Below are 8,864 nucleotides of genomic sequence, written 5' to 3' on the forward strand. Positions count from 1 at the left end.
TGACACTCTGCTGGCCTGATGTTTGTCGGGACCCCACAGGTAGATAATAGAGGAGCAGGGAAATCAATGACTTTGAAATGGGAAAGGTACTTGCTTCTCACAAAATAGTGTGGCTCAATTTTAATACAAAACAAATTTATTTAGGTATCCCCACAGATCCTTGAAAGCATTGATGAAGATTAAGTTTATCACCAAGGGGATCTGGTGTACCCTCAGTCTAACTTAAGGAATATATAACACTGTAAGAAAGGGGCCTAAATATGGAAGGAGGGAGAGATGATGCAAATTTTCATCTTCTTTGTTGATGAACCACTTTATTGATGTACTCAATCTCTGCTAGAAAGGGAGCAACAGTATTGGAAGGAGAATAACAGAGACCCATGTGAGAACCTTTGTAGATACACACTTATATCTTGCTGCAGATTTCATTACAGTGCCTATCCCCTACGTACACCTGCACACATGTTTGTGCAGAAACATACAGGCATTTACACACTCACACAATTGCATACACATATATAGCATACCCTGAAAGACCTATTTGTTCTCTGTTTCTACAACTATTTCTGATGACTATAAAATATGACCTTACCTGATGGGAATGTCACTCTGTATGCTGTGAATGTGTTGCTCTGATTGGATCATAAATAAAATGCTGATTGGCCAGTAGCCAGGCAGGAAGTATAGGCAGGATAAGCAGACAAGGAGAATTCTGGAAAGGGGAAGGCTGAGCCAGGAGATACCAGCCCGCTACTCAGGGAGCAGCATGTAATGGCACAAAGGAAAAGCCACGGAACATGTGGTGACATATAGATGAACAGAAATAGGCTGAGTTTAAGTGTAAGAGCTAGTCAGTAGTTAGACTGAGATAATTGCCTAACAGTTTTAATTAATATAAGCCTCTGTGTATTTACTTGAGTCTGAGCAGCTGTGGACCAGGCAGGACACAGGAAAACCTCTGGCTACACTTGCCTATCAAATGACAACTTTAAAAAGGCCTTGTTTCTGTGCAGATGTTTCACAGTAATTATTAGTTATCCTAATCATATTCTCAGATACCATTAAATTAAAGCCAGAAGTAGTCTTCCACATAACCAAACTGCTTATTTCATTTATAAACTATTTATTTATTTGTATTTCACAATCTCATTACAATAAACTACAAAGATTGATTCACATAAGAAGGAATCTTAATGATTTCTAACTTAAAAACCACCTTTTCTAATCTAAAACAAATTTAAAATAATTTAAACTGGTTGGAAAACTACAACAAAAAAATGTTGAAAAGATGCTAATTAGTATGATTTATGCTCACATTTTTACAGTAATTGTTCTGTGTGACAAGAGAGATCATACAAAGCACAAACAAAGAATACTAGAACTTCTAGAAATCAAGTAGACAAAATAAATAAGACATGTTGACTTTTTCTTTTTTTATTGAACAGTCTGGGAAACCAGTATTGGGAGCGATTTGTTTTCTTACATTGAATAAGATAATTTACTATCCCAATCTAACATTACTGCCATCTGTAGTTTCCTATGCAGTTGAATCTGACACTGGGTTTTCAAGAAGTCACTTATCTCCTGAAATGCTCCAGTCCCTTTTAGAAATAGTCTCAGAATCTCAGAAAAATATCAAAGGGGAGCCACAAATCCCTCACAGTTACCAATACGAGAATATCGCTGAATGTCACAGGGTTGTTTGGTTCATTCCTACCACGCAGGGCTCTCATGTGAGTGGCACATTCTGTCAAGTTCATTCTAAGGAAGCATAACATTTTAGAAAATGACTCAAAAGGTTTTGTGCTGGATTGTACATGGGCCGGTAGCTGTTAAATGGGACGTCTTCAGGTAGGACAGAGTCATGTTACTGCAGTACAGTTAAAAGAAAGCTTTCTGCCCAATAAAGCTGTCATTATTTATGTTGATGCTGTATTATTAAGTACCCTGAAGTCCACATTCTAAAATTTGAAATCACTAGTAAATTTTACACATTTTCCTTAATGACATGGGTTGACTTAATATTAATGCAAGTCTCACAACTTGGAAAGGCTGGGTTACTATAGCAGCCAATAGAGAAAATTGGCGATTTAGCAAAACCAGGGAACCATGCCATTGCTTCCTTCCACAATATGACCAAGTTAACCTATGTTAAGTGACAAATTTTATCACCTATGTTCATAGAATTAGGCAGTAAACCTTAAGTATCTGTTTTATTTCCTTGTTATTTGAATAGAAAGCCACAAGATGAAGGTTACTGCAAAATGAATCTTTAAATTATTTTTAACTAATGTGTACATTTGATCTAATTTTTTTTCTTGCTGCTTTTATTAAGTATTTATTCACATACAAATGGTTGTTGGAAATGCAGCATTATCAGAATTTAATGTATTTTAAATTCTAATGTAATTATATTATTTCTCCCATTTAAAAACTGACCAGCATGTCATACACATATCACAGTAATAAACAACAACTCTCTAATTAGGAATAAAGACTTGATCAACAAGAGGGAAATCATTCCTGATACTGAAAACCAAGCCAAGTTTCTATTGTTAATGAAGTCATGAATGTAAGAGGAGAACCCATATCCATCACTTCACCAATCCAGCATATTCCAAACTACATTTTAAATATTTGTTCCCATATTCAAGGCCTCACCCCTGATCAAGGAAATGTCTCTTTGCAACAGAAGAAAACTGTTACAGAAAACAACAGCTAATCACAATTTAGAGATGTAAATACCACTCACAATGGATATATTCACAAAATAATTCCCCATATTTAAGGCTAAGGGAACATTGCAGATTTGGGAGCAAAAAGATTTTAAAAGAGAGAAGAAGAAGAGGGTATTTTGTATGAATCTGTATATCCTAGTCATGACAGAAGCTATACTCATACAATCTCACCAGCATAACTGCATATACATGATTTGAACAAGGACAACAACAATGGAGTATCTAAACTGAACAGGAGAAAGACCAGAAGACCTCAACCCTACACACAGAACTACAGGCAACTGAGGACTGTTGAGAGTGCAGGGAATACACTTCTTCGGGAAACAGTACACCATTTGGTTATCCAACAACAAATGGTCAGCCTTGAAATAATACTTATAAACACCATTGTAAGACTGAGAAAGTTATATTCAAAATACATGTGTGTACACGCGTGCACACGTGCGCTCGTGCATGCATATGTGTGTACATACATCATATACATATACTTATACATATATGCATGTAACAACAAAATGGAACTTTCTCTGGACTTCACAGCCAGAGTTAATAAACTTAAAGTCACCAAAGACTTAAGTCTTCTTAGCCTACTGTATACTCAAACTCTGTGTTTAACCTGCTTTAAAGAGAAGAATGCAACATTCAATCTTTCTTGCCTTGGATTTCCCATGAGATAAACTTTTACAACCTAAGCTAATACATAGCTATAATTTGAAGTTATGTACTCTTCTAGGTCTCTGACCCAAGAATAATGAATGCATGTTTATTGCTTGCTGAAAGCAGCAAATACAAAAGTTGAAAGCAAGTTCCTAAAGTCTACAATAAAAATTTAAAGCAACAATTTGTAGATATTGGATATAATGTTACTTATCTGGGTCAGTTGGGATCAGTTACAGCCAGTGACTTATTTCATTGTAAAACTCTGTTAAAGATATTTTTTTAAAGTATCTCATTTATTCCCCAAAGGATGCTTTCTATGTTGTTTAATACTTGCAAATCTTAGATCTTTGTTACAGATGGAAAGACACTATATGCAGTCACTGACTCTCATGACAGACAGAAACAGACACAGAGACAAATGATTCAGGAGACAGCCTTCAAGGAAGGCCCAGATTCAGACTCATGCAGGAGACCAACAGGAGCCAGAAGGCAGCACAGCAGCACATTTGGTATGGGGAACATCACAGATTCATTCTTTAAAGAAAATCTGTTGTTCTCAATTTATTTTTTAACCTCCTCAGCCCAACATAGAAAAATAAATCCTTAAAAGATGATGGAACTATATCTTAAAGTAACCTGCTTCTAGTAATTGAAAAAAATGCCTATTGGAAGATACAGAATGCATACCTCTAGACTACTTTACTCAGTTGTTTGAATCTTAGATGATCTTTTAATAAAAATAAAAAATAAAAGAAAACAGAGTCAGATATCAAGGTAAAAGGTGAAACACATCAGAGAAGCAGAACACCCTGACACTAGTTCTTACCTCCATGGAATCCTCAGCTTAAAGAGAGGGAGTTCCTGTTTCCTCATGCCTTATATACCTTTCTCTGCTCTGCCATATTACTTCCTGGGATTAGAGGTGTGTGTGCCTCCCAAGCATAGGCATGAGATCTGAAGTGTTGCGATTAAAGGTGTATGCCACCACTACCTGGCTCTGTTTCCCTTCTATATTGGATCAATCTCATGTAATTCAATGTGGCCTTGAACTCACAGATATCCAGACAGATCCCGTCTCCCGAGTGATAGAATTAAAGGTGTGTGTCAAGACTGCCTGACCTCTATGTCTAATCTAGTGTCTGGCTCTGTCCTCTGATCCTCAGACATGCTTATTAGGGTACACAATATATCATCACACTATTCTTTAGAAAACAACAACACAATACTAAATATTTTACTAGTCAACATTAATTTTATTGAATATATCTTTCTATTAGCTTTGTTGCCTGATTTACTGTTTCTTCAAATTTTAGTAACTTCTTTCTCAAAAATTGTCTGCTAATTTGAATGCAATTATTGGATTTTGTTCAATAAATAATAGGACGTTTAAAAATGAGTCAGAAAATTTGACCCTTGAGTATATATATGATACAACATAGAAAATGTAGAACATTCTTTTTTACAATTTGAATTTTAAAGCATCTAGAGAACATGTGAGGAATAGATCTTAAAAATGTTGACTTGTAGCTAGATGGCAGTGGCACATACCTTTAATCCCAGTACTTGGGAGGTAGAGCTAGGAGGATCTCTGTGTGTTTGAGGTCAGCCTGGTCTACAGATTGAGATCCAGAACAGGCACCAAAACTACACACAGAAACCCTGTCTTGAAAAACCAAAAATAAATAAATAAATAAATAAATAAATAAATAAATGAGTGTTGACTCATGATGGAAGGGATAAGATATTATATTGGCTCCAAATATTTTACATAAATTCAGTAAATGAAGAAGACTCAGCACTGAAAGATTTAGCTTGAATATAATCAGATTTTTGTTGGTAAGATAGATACTCACAAAGATGGCCATCCCAAAATTAACATGCCAGAGCTATGTTTTACATAGTAGAATATTGTATCCAAAAAAAATTTTTAGAGATACTCAAACATTGTGGTAAAATTTTCTTTAAAGCCTGATGAATATTATTTTAAGGTATATTACATATGCTCATGCTCTGAAACATTTGTTTAATGATCCAAAAACACCTTGCATTCTCTTATTCTGCATTTAACTCTGTGAAGCTGTGTTACTTTGCCTGTCTAAAACACCTGCTTGACTTAGAGCTGAACAGCCAATAGTGAGGCAAGAGAAAGGACAGGCAGGACTGGCAGGTAAAGAGAACATATAAAAGGATTAATCTGGGAATAAAAGAGGAATAAACAGGAGAAAAGAAGGAGGAGGACATCAGGGCCTAGCCACCCAGCTACATGGTAAGCCATAGAGTAATAAATAACGAGAGAAATATAAGTAAAAGCCCAAAGGCAAAACTTAGATGGGATAATTTAAGTTAAGGAAAGATGGCTAGAAATAAGCCAAGCAAAGGCTGGGCACTTATACTTAAGAATAAGCCTCAACGTATGATTTATTTTGGAGCTGGGTGGTGACCCCCCAAAAAAAAACAGTAAAAAACAACCAATAACAAAGGCCCCATCAATCACCCTGCAAACATTGAGAGAATTCAAGTTTTACCATTACTGTGAGGTATAATCATGTAACATGAATATTATATGCTTTAAATTATTCTGTTGTGGTTTATTATAAAAGTCAGAAATTACATTGATAGCTGCTTGGACAAGGAGATCCAAGGTTGGCAATATATATATGCTTTGAACCTTAAATACCCCTCAGGGGCTCATGGTTTAAAGCTTGGTATATGGTTGTGACACCACCTTGAAGGATTTAGAGCCCTTTCAAGATTAGGATCTGGATGATAGAAATAGTTCACAAGAGGAAAGCCTTAGAAGTCTTTCCTTGCTTCTGATCTGTGTGGTCTACCACTATAGAATAACCTTGGCCACATGTTTCTGATGCTATTAATTTCCCCATGCATTTCCCATGTTCTCTCCCCATGCTATGATGTAGTGAAACTCTGAAATAATGGGCCAAAATACAGCTTTTCTTCCTTAAGTTGTTTTTTGTCAGATTACCAAGAAAAGTAACATGCTCTGTTATATAATTAGTAAGGATAGGGTAGGAGTTCCCATTTTGACAGTGGAGTCAGAGCCTTGTGAATAATCTGATATATAGATACCAATGGAATTGGCTAGATGATTTCCAACTATGTAATAATCAGACAGGCATTCAAATTGCTTGATCTGGACAAGTAAGGAAAAAGAAATTTAACTTTGGAAATCAAAACAAATAATCACTGAGGCAACAATCCCTTTTATAAATGAGCCAGTTTATTGACCCATAACAGAGTAAAATGAAGTCAAGTTTTGACTCCATGACCATGATTCCATTTCTGAACATATACAGTGGGTCTATCACTAACATGTCCTGAAGAAAAATGATTCCAGGTGGCTCTGAGTTCTTTATGTAGAAATTCTGAGGCTTTGGGAAAATGTTATATACTTACGGAGATGTGACACCAATCTCCAGAGCTTCAGTATGTTGTTATGAATGCTTAGAAATAGGTTTAAATAAGTAAAATCACTAATGTTATTTTAGTTTGTATCCATATCTCAGTAGTTCTAATAGCTCTACACACATCTACTGTTTATTATCGCAATTTTAAGCCAGAATAAATAAATGCACTAAGAAACTATCAGAAGCCCCACATGACTTCTCTAACCCTTGTATTTTGAGCTAATATGATAGTAAAGGCAAATAAGAACTGTGATTATTTAACTGTTAATAGAAAGACATGACAGACTGCTAGAAGAAATGAGAGATTAAAAGATGGGAAAATGAAAGGTGGGCCCCAGACATCTCTGTTCAACTAGCCTATTCAGCTTCTATGGAAAAGTGATAGGTCAAAGAAAACTGTAAAGCAAATTGCAATTATAATTATATATGGGTGCCATGGCTTGAGCAAATTAGTACATCCTGGAATATTGCTGTGGAACTCACTGTTTTCAATGCACTTATTAATAACCTGCAAGAAACAACTTGCTGTCAGCTAACAAGTCATCAACATACATGCACTATCTGTGATGGTTTTAATGAGAATGTCATCCATTGGCTCTGACTTTGGACACTTTCTCCCCACTTTGGTGGCACTCTTTCAGGTTGTTTAGGAGGTGTGGTATTTCTGTAGAAAGTAACTCACTAGGGAAGGGATTTTGTAGTTTCAAAGCCTGGTGCCACACTCCGGTTGCTCTCTCTGTTTCCTGCTTGCTGTCCAAGATCTTAGCTCTCAGTTTGCTCTTTCAGGCCCCGTGCCTGGCAGCTGCCATGCTTCTCCACCATGATGGTTAGGAACCCTTATCCTAAAGGTCTGCAGTCATAAGACCAAATAAACCCTCCCTTCTATAAGTTCCTTTGTCCATCATGCTTTACAATACCAACAGAAAAGTAACTAACATAGTCCTTTACTTCACGAGTGCATAAGTTCTCAACATCTCTCATAAATCAGGTCACAGAGACCTTGTTTCACTTTCCCTTGCATAAGACATCATGCTATGGATGCTATCCTGTTGATCAGACCTGGGGAAACGTTATTATTTGTGTGCAAGGAGGCTGGAAATAAATATTTCAACAGGCAGAGATCCCTAGATATCAGTAAAACTTCTAAAGTACAAAGGTCTCAGGCATGTTTAGGGTTCCTCCTGAGGTGAATTATATACACTAGCATGAGTTCCTTTTATAACATCAAAGCCTTCACTTAGGAAACCTCTTTAAACATTGGTAAACAGCAAACTAATTTACAATCAACCTGAAAAATCTTCTAGGTTTGAGTAGTACCCAGGAAAATAAAAATCCAATAGGTTGAAGTAGGCACGGCAAATGCAGGTTTAGCTTACCTAAGATGCTGGAATAAATTTATGCTTTTCTTGTTGTTGTTTTGTTTTGTTTTTCTTGTTGTTGATGATTGTTTGGTTTGTAGGAGATCAAAAAGTTTTTCTAGTGCTCAATTAGCTGTGAGTTGTTTTTTATTTATAATTAATATATAAAATTAATGTATTTTTTATGCTTCATGCTCTTCTATGTGGTTCAAAAGCTAATTAAAAATATAGGTTGATAAGATATGTGTTGCTCTTATTTCTTTATCTCTCACCTCATAATTTGCAGGTGACCTGATGGTATTTGTGAATGCACCCAAAATAATGATAGTTATTTCTGTCTTTTTATGTAGAGATTTTAAAATAGACAGCTATGGGAAGTGCCACATTTTTTTCCTTGTCATGAGTCCAAAAAGAAAATATTCATGTCTCTTGACTTTGAAAATGCCCATTAGAGACAGCCAGCCTTTTGTACAATTCTACTGTTTATCAGCCTTGAAAAACATACTGAAGACTATTGAAAGTCAAGGATTCAAATTATTTGAGGTACAAAGGCTTACCATATGATAATTAATTCCTTGGATGGATTTATAATCTTTATTATTTCAATATGTGCTGAAATTAATATATTGAATTATTAGTAGAGAAATAGCTCTGTGGTTAAAATGGTTTGCTGAGCAAATAGA

Source organism: Peromyscus maniculatus, chromosome 9 (genome assembly GCF_049852395.1).
Source record: "Peromyscus maniculatus bairdii isolate BWxNUB_F1_BW_parent chromosome 9, HU_Pman_BW_mat_3.1, whole genome shotgun sequence".
Taxonomy (NCBI): Eukaryota; Metazoa; Chordata; class Mammalia; order Rodentia; family Cricetidae; genus Peromyscus; species Peromyscus maniculatus.